The 22,286-nt window shown below is 41.7% G+C and overlaps 1 protein-coding gene across 2 annotated transcripts in view; it reads right to left on the reverse strand.

Annotated features, from left to right (window-relative positions):
* Positions 1 to 22,286, reverse strand: part of LOC139578714 (collagen alpha-1(XXIV) chain-like) — a 179,923-nt gene that overhangs the window by 156,890 nt on the left and 747 nt on the right. The window lies entirely within an intron of this gene.

Consider the following 22,286-nt stretch of genomic DNA (forward strand, 5'->3'; position numbering starts at 1 on the left):
AGCGAGATACCGGTGTAACATTCCACTACTGGCAATAGACACAAACACCTCCTCACACTCCAGAAACTGAAAAAAGAGGGGGAACATATAGGCTATACGAACACAATGACTAATCTGTCATTTATAAGGCCATCTTGACGAGGTTTAAAAGTGGAAAATTGTATAACACTTCCACTGAGTGCACAAAACATTAGGAACACGTTCCTAATATTGAGTTCCACCCCCTTTTTCCCTCAGAACAGCCTCAATTCGTCGGGTTACAGATACTTTTGAAGAACTAGATGATTACTTCGATGATTACTTTTAAATTAAGAAAAAAACTCTTGGACACTTTGTTTTCACAATGACATTCAAATCAGCATTGAAAAAAGGTGCAAGTTTAAGTTTGTTCCACCTGAGCAAGTCTGACCACAAGTCAGAGACCACTTTGATGACACACCAAATGTGTTTGATGGATCGTGGGAAAAGAGCAGGAATAGGCTTTTGTAGGCTAAAGTCCAAGCTATGACTTCCAATGGTGCGACTGCATCCAAAGATTATCCAACTTGAATAAAAGCTTGGAGGTAAGGATGAAAGCAGCGGTGTAGTCTACGGCGATACGGATATCACTTATTTTTGTTATCTACATAGCGATGTGAATCACTGCTGCTCTCTCATTTAGTTATTTGCGCCTTACGGATTGTGGTTGTTGTGGACGGCTGTTCACACATCTAAATGTGTATTTGAACACAACAATGGTTGAATTCAAGAAATGTAAACTGCCTATCAATCATTGTTTTGAAACCAGTGGACAGCCAGTGAAAAATCTGCTCTTGAACAGCTTCGTAGTGCAGATCCAAGCATATGGAATAAAAATGGGGCTTTTATTGCTCAATCCAAGTCATGCTGATAAAAAAAATGAATCCATATGCCTAATGGACACATGCTCAAACTTGCACACCTTTGATAGAATTAAAGGGGCACTCTGTAGTTGCTACATCCATTTTTGGACTTATAAATTATATAAATGATATATCCATGGATTCTAGAATAATGTAATTTATAAATGCCTCATGAACCAAAATATAAGTTTGTTTCACTCCAATGTTTGTAAATATTGTAAATGTAAACAAACAATAATGTTTATATCATGGATGGTCAGTCCTTGCATCCATAGCTCTGTCTATTAATCTGAGAGTGGTTACATTTCTCCAGGCCCATCCCTCAGATTTTTACCAAAACAGAGGCGGGGCAACCGTTTTGTTATTGTTTCATCTGTGGATTTGCCGTTGAAACAGCTGCATACTATCAAGATATCAAAGTGTCACCAACAAAAAGGTAAACAATAGCCCTATAACAAATGCAGCATATGGCATTAATTTTCACATGTAAATAGCGCTTTTCAGTAGTGCTCAAAGCATGCCATTTCATGAGCGCAGCATTTATTTTTCAACTCGAATCAATGAGCCCAATCAGTCCTCCATGACAACAAAATCATAAACAACAGAGTAGGGCTGGCTAAGGTCATTCTCAGGTAAAACAATTTGGCTTATCTATACTTTTCAAGTACTATTCTTGAAGATCAAGGGCTATAACATTTATTGGAATGACTGGAATTCTGATAGGTTTTTAATGTAAAGATATAATTTAATCGTATTATTATATGTAGTAGAAAGCGATGGGTTAGAAGAAGCCTACATAACCAACCCATAAAGTAAAATGTAACATCCATATATGGCCAGCTATGTAAACTTTAACATTGATTTATCCTGTAATAGATGTCGTTCAATTGATAACATACATTTTTGTCTTCTTCTAATGACTCTTAAGGAGAAAGTAATCTAAAAGTAACAGAATGTAATCAGATTACGTTACTGAGTTTGGGTAATCCAAAAATGACATTACCGATTACAAATTTGGACAGGTAACTAGTAACTGTAATGGATTACATTTAGAAAGTAACCTTCTCAACCCTGCCCACAGGTATAGAAGTGCACTATATATGGAATTGGGTGCCATTTCAGGCGCAGTCTTAGGGTTCTATTCAGTCTGTATTGTGGAAATTCAGTGTTACAGAGTGATTGAATTATAAAGGCAATTTTCAGAGACTGCATTCACTGTAAACACTGCATATGTTGGCTCAATCGGAAATTACCTTTATATTTCTAGCACGCAATCTGTAACACTTCAGTGTTACAGTGTTACTTCACTTCAGCAATTTTCCTAACTTAATGTTTCATGACAACTGGCAGAATGAGATTTAGTTAGCAGCGACATTTAGAGCGGTATTGTTTATGTGGCTAATTGGCAGGCCCCTTAGATAATCAATCAGTGGCAACAAACCATGCATAGCTGTTGATCCTCCATAACAACTCCGGCATCATGTTCCCTCCTATAGGCTACACAGAACTCAACCACAGTGCAAACACGGTAATCCAATGGTTCTAGTACAACTTCACAAATGTCTTTGACAACATATCATACATTGGTATCAACTGCTAAGGCTTTGGATCTAGGGCTGCGATGGTCATGAAATTTAGGATGACGGTAATTGGCCAGCCAAATGACTAGGTCACCGTAATAACTGTTCTAAAAGCACAAAAACATTTAATGGCCATTCCTATTCAAGTCAATGATGGCATAATACAACAAACAGAACAAAAACTTTGCAGTATTTCATTTTTTTATGTGTTATTTCTTACATTAGTAGGCCAGAAATGTTTTTGTGTTATTACATACAGCCGGGAACAACTATTGGATATCAGAGCGGAGGTAACTCACCAGCACTACCAGCACTACGAGCTGGAAAACAACTTTCCCGAATCGGATCCTTTGTTCGTACCCCCCAGGGCAATTGAACTGATTCCAGAGGCCAATCCAAAACACCACCGGCAGAGGAGAGGTACACGGAATGGTCTTCTAGTCCGACTTAGGAGGCCACCCACCGCTTCCAAGTATATTACTCGGTAATGTTCGGTCTCTGGATAATAAAGTTGATGAGCGCAGGGCGAGGATTTCTTTTCAGAGAGACATCAGTGATTGTAACATACTCTGTTTCATGGAAACATGCGTCTCTCGGGATATACTGTCTGAGTCCATCCAGACAGTTTGGTTCTCAGTTCATGATGTGTACGTTTCATGATTAACGCCTCATGGTGTGATAGTGATAACATACAGGAACTCAAGTCCTTTTGTTCACCCGACCTAGAATACCTTACAATCAACTGCCAACCGTATTATCTCCCAAGAGAATTCTCTTCGGTTATAGTCACAGCTGTGTATATCCCCCCCCCAAGCAGATACCTCGATGGCCCTCAAAGAACTTCACTGGACTCTATGTAAATTGGAAACCACATATCCTGAGGCTGCATTTATTGTAGCTGGGGATTTTAACAAAGCAAATTTGAGAAAAAGGCTGCCGAAGTTCTATCAACACATTGACTGTAGTACTCGTGCTGCTAAAACACTCAACACTCACTCTCCTTCTCTGTGGCCGACGTAAGACATTTAAGCGTGTTAACCCTCGCAAGGCTACCGGCCCAGACGGCATCCCTAGCTGCGTCCTCAGAGCATGCGCAGACCAGCTGGCTGGAGTATTTACGGACACAGTCAGTCTGCTGTTCCCACATGCTTCAAGATGGCCACCATTGTTCCTGTACCCAAGAAAGCAAAGGTAACTGAACTAAATTACTATCGCCACGTAGCACTCACTTCTGTCATCATGAAGTGCTTTGAGAGACGAGTCAAGGATCATATCACCTCCACCTTACCTGACACCCTAGACCCACTTCAATTTCCTTACCGCCCCAATAGAGCCACAGACGATGCAATCGCCATCGCACAGCACACTGCCCTATCCCACCTGGACAAGAGGAATACCTATGTAAGAATGCTGTTCATTGACTATAGCTCAGCATTCAATGCCGTAGTACTCTCCAAGCTCATCATTAGGCTTGAGGCCCTGGGTCTGAACCCTGCCCTGTGCAACTGGGTCCTGGACTTCCTGACGGGTCGCTCCCAGGTGGTGAGGGTAGGTAACAACATCTCCACCCCGCTGATCCTCAAAACTGGGGCCCCACAAGGATGCGTGCTCAGCCCCCTCCTGTAATCCCTGTTCCCCCATGACTGCGTGGCCACTCACGCCTCCAACTCAATCATCAGACGACACAACAGTTGCCTGATTAACAACAATGACGACACAGACTACAGGGAGGAGGTGAGGGCCCTGGGAGTTTGGTGCCAGGAAAATAACATCTCACCCAACGTCAACAAAACAAAGGAGCTGATTGTGGACTTCAGGAAACAGCAGAGGGAGCACCCCCCTATCCACATCAACGGGACAGCAGTGGAGAAGGTGGAAAGCTTGAAGTTCCTCAGCGTACACATCAATGACAAACTGAAATGGTCCACACACATAAACAGTGTGGTGAAGAAGGAGCAACAGTGCCTCTTCAACCTCAGGAGTCTGAAGAAATTTGGCTTGGCACCTAAAACCCTCACAAACTACTGCAGATACACAATAGAGGGCATCCTGTCGGGCTGTATCACTGCCTAGTACGGCAACTGCACCACCCGCAACCGTAGGGCTCTCCAGAGGGTGGTCTGCCCAACGCATCACCGGGAGCAAACTACCTGCCCCACAGGACACCTACAGCACCCGATGTTATAGGAAGGCCAAAAAGATCATCAAGGACAACAACCACCTGAGCCACTGCCTGTTCACCCCGCTATCATCCAGAAGGCGAAATCAGTACAGGTGCATCAAAGCTGGGACCGTGAGACTGAAGAACAGCTTCTATCTCAAGGCCATCAGACTGTTAAATGATGTTAAATAGCCATCACTAGCACCTTAGAGGCTGCTGCCCTATATACATAGACTTGGAATCACTGGCCACTTTAATAATGGAACACTAGTCACTTTAATTAATAATGTTTACATATTTTGCATTACTCATCTCATATGTATATACTGTATTCTATCCTATTCTACTGTATCTTACCCTATGCCGCTCAGACATTGCTCGCCCAAATATGTACATATTCTTAATTCCATTCCTCTACTTTTGATTTGTGTGTATTGATATGTGAAATTGTTAGATATTATTGTTAGATATTACTGTACTGTTAGAGCTAGAAACACAAGCATTTCACTACACCCGTAATAACGTCTGCTAAACACATGTACTGGCATTTGATTTGAACACCTTGCTTGTTTCAGCAAGGAGCTATAAAGTTTTATCACGTTGAGTCCATGTTATCGCAGAAATGGACTCAACCGCATGAATGCCCTGCAGTCCCAACTTCAGTCAGCTGTTCATTCCACACAAAAATTCAAATTAAATGAAAAAAAACACACAAAAAATATTTTCTTAACCATCTTCATCCATAACCACCGTTCACACGGTTATACAGTAATTGTGCCACGCCTATTTGGATCCTTATGTAACAGTATAGCTTCCGTCCCTCTCCTCGCACCTACCTGGGCTCGAACCAGGGACCCTCTGCACACATCTACAACTGCCACGAAGCATCTTCACCCATCGCTCCACAAAAGCCAACAACTACTTCAAGATCTCAGAGCGAGTGACGTCACCGATTGAACCGCTATTAGAAAAACAACACAAAGCAAATCGTCAAAGCCTGCAGACAAATCACAAAAGCACAGACAAATGTAGACTGTCAGCTTGATAGTTTCACTGTCTAAAGTGTCTATTGTTAACACATAATAACAAATCAAGACTCGACCATGTAAACCAAGCCTGGCTACATAGACTCATTGCTCCGGGCCAAACGCCACACCACACCCACAAATGTTTGTTTATTCTCTGCAATGAGTCTGGATTTGACTCCCACCCCGACCGTTCTAGAATGCGAACACATTCGGATCGTCTGATTGGTACCAGAAACAGATAGGTTGACCCAGAGCCAGAACACACGTGCGTAAAGCAACGCTTAGAAAATTCGTCATTGCCTTTGATACTTTTATTGTTTACAGACGATCCAATCGCTGATTACATTGTGTTGTACAATGCCCCTTGTTGCCACAAACGATTTAGACAGAAGTATATAGTGATCGATAGAGCAGCGGAAAAATTCAGTGTGAGTCGTCAGGCAAATATGAGCCACCAAAACAACTGCAAATTTTTCAGTAAATGTTCTATTGGCCTTTGACCTGGAAGCATTTTATGGACCAAGACCTCCTCCAGTCTTGTGGAAATGACTGGCAGCTACAGTGAATTCAGAAAGTATTCCGACACTTTGACATTTTCCATATTTTGTTACATTACAGCCTTATTCTAAAATTAATTCAATTGCTCATCAATCTAAACACCATACCCCATAAAAACAAAACAAAAACGGTTTAGACATTTTTGCAAATGTATTAAAAATAAATTGCACTGTATAAGGTCTGTCTCTGTGCTCAGTAGCTCAGGGAAAGAGGAGATTGGATTTTATGCTGGGACTTGACCCAGTGCTATAGTCTATAAAGCCTTGTTGAGTACCAAAGTGGATGGCACTTTATGTAAAACTGAAAACATCCAACATAGTGAAACAGCCAACCATAAGACCAGTCAATCAGTGTATAGACTACACTCGAGATAAAGAGTAAATCCCTTCTTTCGTTTTCCTTTATTATCTAGCATTATGCTAAAAAGGAAGAAAATCCTATGAATAATACAGTTGAAGTCAGAAGTTTACATACACTTAGGTTGGAATCATTAAAACTTGTTTTTCAACAACTCCACAAATTTCTTGTTAACTTTTACTTGGTACTCATCCCGGATCCGGGAGCACCCCCCACAGTAAAAAAGCTGACTAGCATAGCCTAGCATAGCGTCACAAGTAAATACTAGCATCTAAATATCATTAAATCACAAGTCCAAGACACCAGATGAAAGATACAGATCTTGTGAATCCAGCCATCATTTCTGATTTTTAAAATGTTTTACAGGGAAGACACAATATGTAAATCTATTAGCTAACCACGTTAGCAAAAGACACCACTTTTTTTACTCCACCAGTTTTTACTCCATCAGTAGCTATCACTAATTCGACTAAATACCGATATATATAGCCACTAACCAAGAAACAACTTCATAAGATGACAGTCTGATAACATATTTATGGTATAGCATATGTTTTTTTTGAAAAATGTGCATATTTCAGGTATAAATCACAGTTCTACATTGCAGCTGCAATCTGAAATAGCGTTGGAAGCAGCCGGAATAATTACAGAGACCGACGTCAATTACCAAAATACTCATCCTAAAACATTTCTGAAAAATACACAGCATACAGCAATCGAAAGACACAGATCTTGTGAATCCAGACAATATTTCAGATTTTCTAAGTGTTTTACAGGGAAGACACAATATGTAAATCTATTAGCTAACCACGATAGCAAAAGACACAACTTTTTTTTCCCACCATTTTTTTCCTGCATCAGTAGCTATCACTAATTCGACTAAATAAAGATATACAGTGGGGAGAACAAGTATTTGATACACTGCCGATTTTGCAGGTTTTCCTACTTACAAAGCATGTAGAGGTCTGTAATTTTTATCATAGGTACACTTCAACTGTGAGAGACGGAATCTAAAACAAAAATCCAGGAAATCACATTGTATGATTTTTAAGGAAATTATTTGCATTTTATTGCATGACATAAGTATTTGATCACCTACCAACCAGTAAGAATTCCGGCTCTCACAGACCTGTTAGTTTTTCTTTAAGAAGCCCTCCTGTTCTCCACTCATTACCTGTATTAACTGCACCTGTTTGAACTCGTTACCTGTATAAAAGACACCTGTCCACACACTCAATCAAACAGACTCCAACCTCTCCACAATGGCCAAGACCAGAGAGCTGTGTAAGGACATCAGGGATAAAATTGTAGACCTGCACAAGGCTGGGATGGGCTACAGGACAATAGGCAAGCAGCTTGGTGAGAAGGCAACAACTGTTGGCGCAATTATTAGAAAATGGAAGAAGTTGAAGTTGACGGTCAATCACCCTCGGTCTGGGGCTCCATGCAAGATCTCACCTCGTGGGGCATCAATGATCATGAGGAAGGTGAGGGATCAGCCCAGAACTACACGGCAGGACCTGGTCAATGACCTGAAGAGAGCTGGGACCACAGTCTCAAAGAAAACCATTAGTAACACACTACGCCGTCATGGATTAAAATCCTGCAGCGCACGCAAGGTCCCCCTGCTCAAGCCAGCGCATGTCCAGGCCCGTCTGAAGTTTGCCAATGACCATCTGGATGATCCAGAGGAGGAATGGGAGAAGGTCATGTGGTCTGATGAGACAAAAATAGAGCTTTTTGGTCTAAACTCCACTCGCCGTGTTTGGAGGAAGAAGAAGGATGAGTACAACTCTAAGAACACCATCCCAACCGTGAAGCATGGAGGTGGAAACATCATTCTTTGGGGATGCTTTTCTGCAAAGGGGACAGGACGACTGCACCGTATTGAGGGGAGGATGGATGGGGCCATGTATCGCGAGATCTTGGCCAACAACCTCCTTCCCTCAGTAAGAGCATTGAAGATGGGTCGTGGCTGGGTCTTCCAGCAAGACAACGACCCGAAACACACAGCCAGGGCAACTAAGGAGTGGCTCTGTAAGAAGCATCTCAAGGTCTTGGAGTGGCCTAGCCAGTCTCCAGACCTGAACCCAATAGAATATCTTTGGAGGGAGCTGAAAGTCCGTATTGCCCAGCGACAGCCCCGAAACCTGAAGGATCTGGAGAAGGTCTGTATGGAGGAGTGGGCCAAAATCCCTGCTGCAGTGTGTGCAAACCTGGTCAAGAACTACAGGAAACGTATGATCTCTGTAATTGCAAACAAAGGTTTCTGTACCAAATATTAAGTTCTGCTTTTCTGATGTATCAAATACTTATGTCATGCAATAAAATGCAAATTAATTACTTAAAAATCATACAATGTGATTTTCTGGATTTTTGTTTTAGATTCCGTCTCTCACAGTTGAAGTGTACCTATGATAAAAATTACAGACCTCTACATGCTTTGTAAGTAGGAAAACCTGCAAAATCGGCAGTGTATCAAATACTTGTTCTCCCCACTGTATATAGCCACTAACCAAGAAACAACATCATAAGATGACAGTCTGATAACATATTTATGGTATAGCATATGTTTTTTTTGAAAAATGTGCATATTTCAGGTATAAATCACAGTTCTACATTGCAGCTGCAATCTGAAATAGCGTTGGAAGCAGCCGGAATAATTACAGAGACCGACGTCAATTACCAAAATACTCATCCTAAAACATTTCTGAAAAATACACAGCATACAGCAATCGAAAGACACAGATCTTGTGAATCCAGACAATATTTCAGATTTTCTAAGTGTTTTACAGCGAAAACACAATATATCGTTATATTAGCATACCACATGAGCTAACATCACCCCAGCATTGAATCAATGCAAAAGGGGCGATAACGTTATCGCCACCAAAATATATTAATTTTTTCACTAACCTTCTCAGAATTCTTCAGATGACAGTCCTGTAACATCATATTACACAATGCATATAGAGTTTGTTCGAAAATGTGCATATTTAGCATCACAAATCGTGGTTATGCAATGTAATCTGTCAAAACATGGCATGCATTCTGGCCGGCGCCATCTTGGAAAGGCACCTATGTTTACGATTATTTATCGATTAGATTGACTAAAAAAATACAGGTTGGACAGCTAATGAAAGATGCATTGGTTATTAATGCAACCGCTGATTTAGATTTTTAAAATTAACGTTACAAGACATACATTGTGAGTTACAGCCAGACTAGTGCCGCAAAAAATGGCCGACAACTGCGTTTACATTTTTCCACATAAATACGGAATAAAATCATAAATAACTCTTACTTTTGGACGAGCTTCCATCAGTATCTTGGGCAATGTGTCCTTTGTCCAAAAGAATCGTTGCTTTGTTGTAAAACGACCTCTTCAACTTCGGAACTAGCAGCTAACGATAGCTACACGGCACACACATGTCCAAATCCTCAAACGCAATACTAAGGAAATTCCGAAAAATAGCAATATACTCGCATAAACTGATATAAATCGGTTTCAAATAACTTCGTTATGATGTTTCTAACACCTATATCGAATTAAATCACAGACGGATAGATCTTTGGTCAATAACGAGAGCTTTTGAGCATGCCATTATGATGTCCTCCCTTGCGTCCTGGCGAGCGTCCAAAAGAAGGGACATCTCACTCCATTGCGTTTTATAAACTCTGAGAAACACGTAGAGACGCCATTCCACTTCTCATTGGTTACTGACATCCAGGGGAAGGCGGGTGCAGTTCATTTCGATCCATAGGGCAGACACAGAGCTTAAAACTGATCCGAGATCAGAGACTATTTTTCAGAGCTTCGCATGTCCTGTCAGGATTTTCGCTGTAGAAAGAGTTCTGGTTCACCCACAGACATAATTCAAACGGTTTTAGAAACTAGAGATTGTTTTCTATCCAATAGTAATAATAATATGCATATTGTACGAGCAAGAATTGAGTATGAGGCAGTTTAATTTGGAGACGATATTTTCCAAAGTGGAAACAGCACCCCCTGTATTGAGAAAAGGTTTTAACAAACTATAGTTTTGGCAAGTCGGTTAGTATATCTACTTTGTGCATGACAGTCATTTTTCCAACAATTGTTTACAGACAGATTATTTCACTTATAATTCACTGTATCACAATTCCAGAGGGTCAGAATACACTAAGTTGACTGTGCCTTTAAACAGCTTGAAAAATGGGTTCGCGCCCAGGCTCTGTCGCAGCCGGCCGCGACCGGGAGGTCCGTGGGGCGACGCACAATTGGGCTAGCGTCGTCCGGGTTAGGGAGGGTTTGGCCGGTAGGGATATCCTTGTCTCATCGCACTCCAGCGACTCCTGTGGCGGGCCGGGCGAAGTGCGCGCTAACCAAGCGGGCCAGGTGCACGGTGTTTCCTCCGACACATTGGTGCGGCTGGCTTCCGGGTTGGAGGCGCGCTGTGTTAAGAAGCAGTGCGGCTTGGTTGGGTTGTGCTTCGGAGGACGCGTGGCTTTCGACCTTCGTCTCTCCCGAGCCCGTACGGGAGTTGTAGCGATGAGACAAGATAGTAATTACTAGCGATTGGATACCACGAAAATTGGGGAGAAAAGGGGATCTTTTTTTTTTTTTTAAACAGCTTGGAAAATTCCAGAAAATGATGTCATGGCTTTAGAAGCTTCTGAGAGGCTAATTGACATCATTTGAGTCAATTTGAGGTGTAGCTGTGGATGTATTTCAAGGCCTACCTTCCAACTCAGTGCCTCTTTGCTTGACATCATGGGAAAAATCTAAAGAAATCAGCCAAGACCTAAGAAAAAAATTGGTAGACCTCCACAAATCTGGTTCATCCTTGGGTGGAATTTCCAAACACCTGAAGGTACCACGTTAATCTGTACAAACAATAGCACGCAAGAATAAACACCATGGAACCACGCAGCCATCATACCGCTCAGGAAGGAGACGCGTTCTGTCTCCTAGAGATTAACGTACTTTGGTGCGAAAAGTGCAAATCAATCCCAGAACAACAGCAAAGGACCTTGTGAAGATGCTGGAGGAAACAGGTACAAAAGTATCTATATCCACAGTAAAACGAGTCCTATATCGACATAACCTGAAAGGCCACTCAGCAAGGAAGAAGCCACTGCTCCAAAACCGCCATAAAAAAGCCATACTACGTTTTGCAACTGCACATGGAGACAAAGATCGTACTTTTTGGAGAAATGTCCTCTGGTCTGATGAAACAAATATAGAACTGTTTGGCCATAATGACCATCGTTATGTTTGGAGGAAAAAGGGGGAGGCTTGCAAGCCGAAGAACACCATCCCAACCGTGAAGCACGGGTGTGACAGCATCATGTTGTGGGGGTGTTTTGCTGAAGGAGGGACTGGTGCCCTTCACAAAATAGATGGCATCATGAGGAAAGAACATTATGTGGATATATTGAAGCAACATTTCAAGACATCAGTCAGGAAGTGAAAGCTTGGTCGCAAATGGGTCTTCCAAATGGACAATGACCCCAAGCATACTTCCAAAGTTGTGGCAAAATGGCTTAAGGACAACAAAGTCAAGGTATTGGAGTGGCCATCACAAAGCCCTGACGTCAATCCCATTGAAAATGTGTGGGCAGAACTGAAAAAGCGTGTGCGAGCAAGGAGGCCTACAAACCTGACTCAGTTACACCAGCTCTGTCAGGAGGAATGGAACAAAATTCACCCAACTTATTGTGAGAAGCTTGTGGAAGGCTACCCGAAACATTTGACCCAAGTTAAACAATTTAAACTCAATTCTACCAAATACTAATTGGGTGTAGGAAAACTTCTGACCCACTGGGAATGTGATGAAAGAAATAAAAGCTGAAATAAAATCATTCTCTCTATTATTATTCTCACATTTCACATTTTAAAATAAAGTGTTGATCCTAACTGACCTAAGACTGAGAATTCTTACTAGGATTAAATGTCAGGAATAATGACTTCGTGATAAAAACCTAAAAGCTGGCATTCCATAGACAAGATATGGTGAGTGTGATCCGAGATAGAGATAGCCTGGATGAGTTATAAACAATGCCTCATTGTCTCATCTTCCTGGCATCTGGGAAACTAAGGGGGTAAAACACCATCCTGTGTAGATAACCAAGGTGGCTTATGGGAAGGTTAGAAATGACTGACTAAGCATTTTTTAGGGCCTATATAATATCTGTTTTTTATTATTTTGAGTTAGGCTCTCAGCCTAACAGTCAGTCAAGACTGTTGGACTGCGCCTCCCGGGTGGCGCAGTGGTCTACGGCACTGCATCGCAGTGCTAGCTGTGCCACCAGAGATTCTGGGTGCAACTCAATATTAGGAATGTGTTAGGATAGACATTAGCCATCCATACAGTAGACTCATTTGAGGAAGGCTGATTACCAAAGAGGTGATGTGGTTGATGTAGAATGTTCAACACTGTGTGTGTTGTTCTGCATGAAGTGACGCGAGGTGTAACTTCATTATTCTCACAAACTCTCAGACTTCACTTCAACCATCACAGACACTGTGTAGTGGTCATCTACTATGGCAGGGTATTCACCTCAGGTAAGACATGAATGCTGTAGCAAGGGCAATACCAAAACTGGTTATAGTGAACATGTAAAGTGTTGGTCCCATGTTTTGTGAGCTGAATTAAAAGAGCTCAGAAATGTTCCATAAGCACAGAAACCTTATTTCTCTCCAATTGTGTGCACAAATTTGTTTACATCCCTGTTAGTGAGCATTTCTCCTTTGCCAAGATAATCCACCTGACAGGTGCGGCATATCAAGAAGCTGATTAAACAGAATGACCATTGCACAGGTGTACCTTGTGCTGGGGAACAATAAAAGGTTACTCTAAAATGTGCAGTTTTGTCACACAACACAATGCCACAGATGTCTCAAGTTTTGAGGAAGTGTGCAATCTGTATGCTGACGGCAGGAATGTCACCCAGAGCTGTTGCCAGATAATATAATGTTAATTTCTCTACCATAAGCCATCTCCAATGTTGTTTTAGAGGATTTGGCAATATGTCCAATCGGCCTCACAACCGCAGACCATGTGTAACCACGCCAGCCCCGGACCTTCACATCTGTCTTCTTCACCTGCAGGATCATGCGAGACCAGCCACCCGGACAGATGATGAAACTGAGGAGTATTTCTGTCTGTAATAAAGCCCATTTGTGGGGAAGAACTCATTCTGATTGGCTGGGCCTGGCTCCACAGTGGGTGGGCCTATGCCCTCCCAGGTACACCCATGGCTGCGCCCCTGCCCAGTCATATTTAATCCCTAGATTAGGGCCTAATTCAATTATTTTAATTGACCGGTTTCCTTATATGACCTGTAACTCAGTAAAATAGTTGAAATTGTTGCATGCTGCATTTATTTTTGTTGCATTTTGCAATGTATACTGTTTACAACTTGAAGGTGTAATTTCTTTTAAAATGACAGTATGCAAAATTATTCTGATTTCAATTACTGTAAAAAAATAAATATATATATGTATTATTTCGTACTGTGACCTCAGCCTTATCTAGGATTTTGATTTAAAACCTCTTGGTCGCTAGCAACCTGAAATGTCCTGCCACATATCCTGCTACAACACCAGGTCTGTGAGCATATGGAGATATGTGTAATGAGCACGATTGGAGACAGAGAGCTGGTTTCAAGGGCAGAGCGCAGCAGGTGTTTATTTGTAAAGGATCGCAGGAGGAGGCAGGTAGCTGGCCGGGGGCAGGCAGAAGGTCATACACCAACAAGGCAACAGTACAGGCAGGGAAAAGGCTAGTAACGTCGTCCGGGAGATCAGGCAATAGGTTGATAACAGGAAATCCGATAGGCTAAAGTACAGGCAGGGAATAGGCTAAAGGCGTCGTTAGTGAGGCAGGCAAAAACTATCATACACGGGAGGATTCAATTACGGGAAACCCAGCGCTCCAAATAGAAGTGCGTCACAAAACAAACAATACCTCACATTGATGGGGTGCAAAAAACTGAACTAAATAGTGTGTGATAATGACATACAGGTGTGTGAACAGGTGATCAGAATTCAGGTGATTGGGATCTGGAGAGTGAGCTGCGTTCAGGGGATCTACGTGTTTGAGAGTGTGAGCTGGAGAGTGGGCTGGAAAGTGAGCTGCGTTCGGGGGATCTACGTGTTTGACAGTGTGAGTTGGAAGCAGACGTTACAATATGGATTCAAACTTATTGACAGGAATACATTCCTGCATTTTGCTAAAAATGCCCAGAATCAAGTAAATAGTTGTCCAATTATCACCACCAACATTACATCAATGTAAAACTAGCAGTGCTCAAGGACACTTGACACAAATGCTTCAGGGATTTGGATTTGCAGCCTCTTGGTTGAGTGCATCAGTGTTCCTGCAGCGCCACCAGGTTTGCTTGGAACATGTATTAACACACTCTAAAAAAAAATAAGTGTATGGCTAGGGTACAGTGTTTTCCCCTGGGGTACAATATAAGGAACGGTCATCATTGGGGGCAATGTACTGGTGGGCCTCATTAGCATATTTGGGGACGTGGTCAAATATATGTGTATTTGTGTTAGTGGAAGTGTTGTCGCAGTTTAAGTGTTTGATGGTTATGCAGATGCAAGTTGAGCACCTCCTTTGATGTCGTCTGTTGTGTAAACATTGTTAGAGCATGTGTCACTAATGAGCTGCACTGTAAGAAGTGAATCCTCTGGTAATTTAAGGGCAACTTGTTGCTGTGAATTTGTATTTACTTAACTGTAAGTTATTGTAAAATTCACACAACTTACAGGCAACTGGCTGCCACTAGCAATACACGCTAGTAACGTACTATGGCTTCGCTGACTCTTCTGTTGACAAACATTACTTGTTAATTGGCAGCATACTGTAGCCACGGCAGCCTATCAGAATATTGGAGGCGTGGCTTTCATGTCGTCTCTCCACAGTAGACGGAACTTGTATTTAAACTATCTGCCGTAGTGTTGTTTTCTACTGGATGTTGAGTGGCACCGTTTGTTTACTGAAATCACCATAGCAATGCATACCATAGTGCTGGGTTGTTGTTGGCGTCACCATCTTTCTTGCCCCGCTATGCCGACTGGTATGATGGTTTTTGAGTCCCTCGTCTAAACTCAGCATACACTTGTACACTGTCAGTTCTCCAGCCTTGTTAAAGGCTGACATAAGCACATGTGATACCAAAGAGACATAATATTTCATTTATAGCTAGTTGCGACAGTATATCCTTGTAATACTCACTTCCCTTCCACAACATCAGGTCAGTGAGTGTGACAGATGAGCTAAAGTAAGTTGTTGTGACATTTACAATAACTGAGTTGCAGCTAGCTGACTGCAAGATATTGAATATTAAGCTACTGAAAAATGCACAGTAACATCTTAAGAGTGCAGCTCTTGATTGTCTCAAGTTCTTACACTGATTGCCAAACCATTTGTCAAAAGAGGTGCTCAACCTTCACTAACCACGTAAACTCATACAACATTTCCACTGACGGCTGGCACAAATACAACATATTTTACACCATGTCCCCAAATATCCTAATGAGCCCAACCCAGCACATTGCCACCACCTACATTTCAAAGTGCAGTAATGATTGTACCTGACTGTACATCGAAAATATTGTGTAGAGAAATGTACCATTATGTAAGGGATAATCAACAAGGGGCTATGAGTTCTATGGAAAATAGTGAACGACGTGGAAGGTGTGTTTCACGACGCACTAGCGGAGTGGAAATGACCTTCTACGGAGTTGCATTGAATGTGTTCATTTGCCGGTAGAATGTGTTTAGCTGCTACGGAAGTAGCTAGCAAGTTTACTAGATAACTACAGTATTTGCTGTGGTAACCAAACAGAATTGCTAGGTTATCAAACCATCCGTACCAGCTTGCCATTATGAAAATCAAATTCAACAATGCCAATAATGTTTCCAACTTGACTTTTGCTTTCAAAAGCAGCACAAACATAGAACGTGTAAGGATGAACTATAGCCATTGAATTCTACCGTATAAATATACCATGCGTTATAAGGAAATAATTAATGCTTTAGAATGCCTTACAAGTCAATCAGAAAGTCTTCAACAATGCCATGGCATAAAATAGATTGTCTGCACATGTACCCTAACCAGTACCATGTGAATTCCTGTGTACCTCTGAAGGTACCTTATGTGTACCTTTGAACTTTTTGTAAACCAAGGCACAACATTGTACTGTAACCATACTCTTATTTTTGAGTGTGTGGATATGTTCTTGGGAGAAAAATTGTATGTTGGCACTGCTCAGATATTAATTAATGCACTCCAGACCAAAAGATCAGAGACAGGATTGTGTCGAGGCACAGATCTGGGGAAGGGTACAGAAAAAATGCTGCAGCATTGAAGGTCCCCAAGAACATAGTGGCCTCCATCATTATTAAATGGAAGAAGTTTGGAACCACCAAGACTCTTCCTAGAGCTGGCCGCCCGGCCAAACTGAGCAATCGGGGGAGAAGGGCCTTGGTCAGAGAGGTGACCAAGAACCCAATGGTCACACTGACAGAGCTCCAGAGTTCCTCTGTGGAGATGGGAGAACCTTCCAGAACGATAACCATCTTTGCAGCACTCACCAATCAGGCCTTTATGGTAGAGTGGCCAGACAGAAGCCACTCCTCAATAAAAGGCACACGACAGCCCGCTTGGAGTTTGCCAATAAGCACCTAAAGGACTAAGACCATGAGAAACAAGATTCTCTGGTCTGATGAAACCAAGACTGAACTCTTTGACCTGAATGCCAAGCATCACGTCTGGAGGAAACCAGGCACCGCTCATTACCTGGCCAATACCATCCCTACGGTGAAACATGGTGGTGGCAGCATCATGCTGTGGGGATGTTTTCAGCGGCAGGGAGAATAGTCAGGATTGAGAGAAAGATGAACAGAGCAAAGTACAGAGAGATCCTTGATGAAAACCTGCTCCAGAGCACTCAGGACCGCAGACTGGGGCAAAGGTTCACCTTCCAACAGGACAACGACCCTAAGCACACAGCCAAGACAATGCAGGAGTGGCTTCGGGAAAAGTCTCTGAATGTCCTTGAGTAGGCCAGCCAGAGCCTGGACTTGAACCTGATTCAACATCTCTGGAAAGACCTGAAAATATCTGTGCAGCGATGTGCCCCATCCAACCTGACAGAGCTTGAGAAGATCTGCAGAGAAGAATGTGAAAAACTCCCCAAATACAAGTGTGCCAAGCTTGTAGTGCCATACTCAAGAAGACTTGAGGCTGTAATCGCTGCCAAAGGTGCTTCAACAAAGTACTGAGTAAAGGGACTGAATACTTATGTAAATGTGATATTTCTGTTTTTTTGCAAAGATTTCTAAAAACCTGTTTTTGCTTTGTCATTATGGGGTATTGTGTGTAGATTGATGAGGGGGAAAAACGATTTAATCATTTTTAAAATAAGGCTGTAACGTAACAAATTGTGGAAAAAGTCAAGGGGTCTGAATACTTTCCGAATGCACTGTATGTAGAATTTGCATACACTTTCATTACCTATAATACGTCTCTGCACTTAGCAAAAGAGTGCCACCTGCACTGCTATTTTAATTATCAATTAATCTGACTATTCTCTCATTATTGATTTAATTTACTTATTTCAGCAATTTTAGTTTTTTCTGTATAGTTGGTGGGCCATATTATTCTGTTTCCATGTTACTCCTGAATGGCTATGATAAATATAATCGTTTTTCTTGAGTTTATTTTTCACAAAGATGAGTTTCACTTTGAAGTCCAAAGTGTAAGAATACAGCTGAAATAATTTATTAACAAAGGCATGGTGGTGTAGCAGAAAGATCAGAATGCTGTGAACCAAGAGGTTGTGAGTTCAAATTCCAGGTGAGGACACTGTCACGTTCTGACCATAGTTCTTTTGTATTTTCTTTGTTTTAGTGTGGTCAGGGCGAGAGTTGGGTGGGTAATCTATGTTTTCTATTTCTGTGTTTGGTTTTCTGTGTTTGGCCTGATATGGTTCTCAATCAGAGGCAGCTGTCAATCGTTGTCCCTGATTGGGAACCATATTTAGGTAGCCTGTTTTCTGTTGGGTTTTGTGGGTGGTTGTCTTCAGTCTTTGTGTGTCTGCACCAGATAGAACTGTTTCGGTTTTCACTTTTGTTGTTTTGTATTTTGAAGTGTTCTGTTTTTTTGATTTGTATTAAATTAAGATGAACACTAACTGCGCTGCGCTTTGGTCCTCTCCTTCCACCGACGAAAGCCGTTACACACACTGAATAAAACATACTAAACATACACATTGTTGAAAACACTATTTTTGTTTTCACATGTGTAGTGATCCAGAGCCACATACTTTCAAGTGAGCATCTGCCTCTGATTCCAAAGATGACATGTTCAAATCCACTGACAGAAAGTTGTTTTCTAGATTTTTGTTTTAAGCTTATCCCAAACCTTAACCCTTACCTTAACCATTCTGAGTTATTGCCTTAACTTAACCTTAAACGCGTTTACAACAACTTCGAAATTGGACTAAAGAGAAACATGGACGAATGTCTAATTCTGACGTGACACTGTGAGAGCTAGTTGGGAATGTCATGTGAAGTGTTTCAAAAACACATTTTCACATGCAATTTTCCACATGGGAAAGTTTTTTCCATAAGGGACCTAACTGTAAGTGTATATTTTGTATTTGGTCAATTCCACAGTAATAGAGTGAGCAATAGAGTGATGGTGAGACTCTGATTTTATCTTAAAATGCATGTCAAACAAAAACCAATGATTGCAAAGTTAAACAAACCACACAACTCTATGCACAAGGTCTACTTTTAACAATTTTCACTGAAATCTTTACAAAAACACATTTACTTGAAGAACAGTGCAGATGCAAAGTTTGGTAACAGAATGACGGCACACACAGCACAAACTGTCGTTCTATTACCAAACGTTGCATCTACACTGTTCTTCAAGTTAATGTGTTTGAGACATTTTTGGGGATGATCAGTAAGTTGCGTGTTCAAGGTTTCCAATACTTCCAATCCCGATCAAGGATAAATTGTTTCTAGATAGAGAATCTCACTCTTAACCAAATCACCTCAGCTAATCAAAAAGGGTGTGGGGTCATAAGAAAGGCTAGTGACATCCCAAAAGCACAAAAAAAACTAGCGATGCACAATATATCGGCGAGCATATCGGAATCGGACGGTATTAGCTAAAAGTGGCAACATCGGCCCGATGTCTAGTTTAACGCCGATGTCAAAGCTGACGTTCATACATATATAACATAAGTAGATGATGTAATGACGCCACGAAAAATACAGCGCTATACAGAACAAAAGCAAAAAAATACTAAGCGCACATTTCCAACAACTAAAGAAGTCAAAGTTGAGCAGTCATTTGAAAGAGTAAGAAAATTTCAGCGAGACAACTCAAAGGAGAAATCCAATAACGCCAAGATAATGGAATGTATTATGCTACTTGCTATGGGCATCACGACTGACATTTGGACCAGCGATGTCATCCCCATGAGCATGCTGAGTCTGACAGCACAGTGGGTTGACGAGGATTTCGTACTGAGGAAAGCCGTATTGCATGCTCAAGAATGTGCTGGTTCTCATACCGCTGCTGCCATGTCGATGGCATTTGAGAACAAGTTTGAAACATGGAAACATGAATACACTTCTAGCACCATTCAAACAACTGACTTGAGAAATAAGCTAATCAACTGCGTCTGCAGCAGACGTGGTACCCTCTGTCATGGCATTGAAACGCCTGCTCAACAAAACTGCTGACACAGACCGTGGGGTTAACTTACAAACGTACTTGAGGCTCTGAACAAGCGATTCGGTGGTATTCTCTCTGAGCCTCTTTATTGTGTCCCCACCATGCTCGATGCTAGGTACAAGGACCGCTGCTTCGATGCAGACAAGAAACAGGGTTTAGGTGAAATGTTACATACGCAGCTGGACAAGATGGAAATGGACACAGTGACTGCGCAACGAGGAAGAGAGGCCATAGACAGACAGAGCTGAAACTTCATTGCTGGATGTAAGATGAAATCCTGGTTGAGAATGAAATGACTGAAAAAATGAACAACGAAACAGCAAGTAAGTTAAAGAAATAGGTTTTGATTATGGGGACATAAGTAAATTCCAACAAAATAATGTGGTGTAGTGTGTGTGTGTGTGTGTGTGTGTGTGTGTGTGTGTGTGTGTGTGTGTGTGTGTGTGTGTGTGTGTGTGTGTGTGTGTGTGTGTGTGTGTGTGTGTGACCTTTATTTAACTAGGCAAGTCAGTAAAGATGACTGCCTACCCCGGCCAAACCTGGACGACGCTGGGCCAATTGTGCGCCGCACCATGGGACAACTAATCACGGCCGGATGTGATACCGCCTGGATTCGAACCAGGGGCTGTAGTGATGCCTCTTGCACTGAGATGCAGTGCCTTAGACGTGTGTGTGTGTGTGTGTGTGTGTGTGTGTGTGTGTGTGTGTGTGTGTGTGTGTGTGTGTGTGTGTGTGTGTGTGTGTGTGTGTGTGTGTGTGTGGAGACATGTTTAACTATTAATCTGGGGACCAGAAGTCACCACAAGAATAGTAAACAAACAAAAATGTGACTTACTGGGGACATTTTGTTAGTCCCCACAAGGTCAAATGCTGTTTCTAGTGGGTTTAGGGTTAAGGTTAGAATTACGTTACGGGTTAGGAGCTAGGTTTAGGGTTAATGTTTCTGGGTTAAGGTTAGGGTAAGAGTACGAGTTAGGTTTAGTGTTAAGGTTTCTGGGTTAAGGTTAGGGAAAGAGTACGGGTTAGGTTTAGGGGTTAGAAAAAATAGTATTTTGAATGGGACTGAATTGTGTGTCCTCACAAGGTTAGCTGTACAAGACTGTGTGTGTGTGTGTGTGTGTGTGTGTGTGTGTGTGTTATCGTTTTTTGGGGGGCAAGGAAAATAAAACTAAATAGAAACTAGCAAATCAGGTCTGAAAACTAACAACTAAACTGAATTCAAAATAAAAATCGAAGAACAAATATAAATAAAAACTAGTATAAAAAAAACTAATAACCTTGCTATAATTACACTACTTGTCTCAGGGAGAATAAGCACAATACATAATTTTGCAAAGGCAAATGAACAATGCACATACAAAACACATTTACAAACAGTGAGTGTGTCTGGCTTTACTCTTTTAGATCATATAGCGTTCCATTTTAATAAAAAAAGACTCCTTGGCAACAGACGTCTTGCCAACGTTACTTCCTCTGTCCTGCATGCTCTGTGGTCTTCCAAGAGCATGTGCATTTCTACACCACTCCAGTCCCAGCCAAATGTTACAGCACTGCAAAAACTGCATGCCTATATGTAAATATGAACATAATAAAGCATTATGTCCTTATGTTTGTTTAGCCAATACCAAGGAGGTCAAACTTTTTGTTAAGACCGGTTGTTGGAAAAAGCCTCGGATAATCGCACCATCATTGTTGCGCAAGGCAACTTGGTCTCCAAATTTTACAAAACTGTTAAGCTACTTGCAGCCAGAACCGGGTTTACAGGATTACCTGTTAGATCAATTGTGCGTGCAACATGACTGTTGGAGAGGTCAAAGCCACGACTGTTGGCTGAATGCTAGCGCGTAACAAGATAAACGCTGAATTTATCACCCAATTAATTCATGTAGCCTACGATTCGATTTAACAACCAATTGAGCCGAAACGATTGTTTCACTTTTGTGTCGACCAAGTTACAATCTCTGCT

This window comes from Salvelinus alpinus, chromosome 6, assembly GCF_045679555.1.
Source record: "Salvelinus alpinus chromosome 6, SLU_Salpinus.1, whole genome shotgun sequence".
In the NCBI taxonomy this organism is placed as follows: Eukaryota; Metazoa; Chordata; class Actinopteri; order Salmoniformes; family Salmonidae; genus Salvelinus; species Salvelinus alpinus.